We start from the raw sequence: 1,839 nt of genomic DNA on the forward strand, positions 1-1,839 counted from the left end.
TTACTATTGCTAATCTTCATGAACGCCATGTAGTGGACCCATTATAATGGGTCCCATTTATAGAGCCTGAGAATGCTAAGATCACAGGTTAAATACCTGCCTTAGATCACATGGGTAACAAGCAGGGAATGTCTTATTAACCTCTACTGTTTCCTGTGTATTTGTCATGTTTTCCCATCTGCTGTTCTGGGAACTCTGGCGTTGGCACCTGGTGGCTATGAAGTAGCTCAGTTCATCAGAGTTCAGGATGGATGCAACTCCTTCTAAGCCTGACAAGCCCGAGTTTGAATCCTGGCTGTGCCAAGCTGAAAACTCCCCCTGGAAAGTAAGTGCCATGCAGGCCTGGACTTTGTCTTCTTCCTAGTTCTCCCCCCAGGAATCACCTGGTCTCCCCAAGAATCACCGTGTTTGGATTCTAAATCAGTACATATAAAAAGAACTGGGGGCGAGCTCTCAGGCTCCAGCAGCGACTCCTGCCCCAGTGCATGCCCCAGCCCATCAGAGCCCCGTTGTTGGGCCCCAGTGGCATAGGAGGCAAAATGTCGAGGTGCAGCTTGGAAAGCTGGGATGCTCAAACCAGACACCTGCAACATGCTGTCACAAATGTGGAGAAGCATTTTGGAGAGCTGTGCCAAGTATTTGCTATTTATGTGCAGAAAACTCCCAGAGTGCGAGACAAAGCAGACCTCCTGGTGAATGAAAAAAAATGTGTATGCCCCTACAGAGACCCCAAACTTAAAGCAGGGCCTGAAAAGCTTTGCTGATGAGCTTGCCAAACTTCAGGATTACCGACAAGCAGCAGGTGAAAGACCTGAAGCCAAAGTAGTTGAACCATTGAAAGCATATGGCCCTGGTTGGGTCACTCAGTAGGTTAGAATGTCATCTCCATACACCAAGGTTGTGGGATCTATCTCTGGTCAGGGCATATGCAAGAATCACACAATGAATGCATAAATAAATGGAACAACAAATCGATGTTTCTCTCTCCCCTCCCTCCCTCCTTTCCTCTTTGTCTGTCTGAAATCAATAAACTTTAAAAAAATAAAATTAAAAAGGAAGCTTATGGAACCACTGTAAAAATGAAGGAAGATGAACTCAAAGCAACATTAACAGCCAGGAATCAAGAAGCCAAATAGTTAATTCAGAAAGAACATGTCAGCGAAACCCATCTGACCGCCTGTTATTTCACAGGCAGAAACCGTACTACAGAGAGCTACCTGGGGTGCTACCCGAACAACTTGTCATCTGGAGGAAACTACTGACAATTCTGAAAAGAAAAAAATAAAGACTATAAAGGCTCTATTTTCAGAATGTATCACTACTGAAATGTTATTTCATGGCAAACCTTTAGAGGCCTACACTGCTGCCTACCAAAATATACAAAAGCTTGATTGGAGAAGATGACTTAGAGGTTTTCTGAAATCTCTGTATCCACCAGATAAGTCATCTAGTTTAGATATTGCAAGAACGAATTCAAAGTGGCCCCTTCAGAGATCACTGTCAGCTAAGTGTGTACCTAGAACAGGACAAATACCCACCTGTCAACTTAGAAAGAATCAACAAGCAGGAGGTGATGATGTAAAGGATGAAGGAAGACTTAGATGTAAGAGAAGAAGAAATTAATTTATGAAGATTCACATTTCCATTTTCACCTTAAATGACTTGGAATTCAGAATGACTAAATTGTAAGACTTTATACTGGCTTGATACAATAAACCTCACAATGAAACCATACTGGAAATGGAAAATAATTAAAGGGACTTTATGCTAACAAAAACGAAAGCTTTAAAAAACATTACACACCAATCATTTCAATATCCTGTCTAGCAGTATGTGATC

At 42.3% G+C, this 1,839-nt stretch overlaps 1 pseudogene; it reads left to right on the plus strand.

The window, feature by feature from the left end:
- The first annotated feature begins 539 nt into the window (after nucleotides 1-539).
- LOC132240136 (CBY1-interacting BAR domain-containing protein 1-like) lies at nucleotides 540-1,623 on the plus strand (annotated as a pseudogene).
- The last annotated feature ends 216 nt before the right edge of the window (nucleotides 1,624-1,839 follow it).

Source organism: Myotis daubentonii, chromosome 8 (assembly GCF_963259705.1).
Source record: "Myotis daubentonii chromosome 8, mMyoDau2.1, whole genome shotgun sequence".
Lineage (NCBI taxonomy): Eukaryota > Metazoa > Chordata > Mammalia > Chiroptera > Vespertilionidae > Myotis > Myotis daubentonii.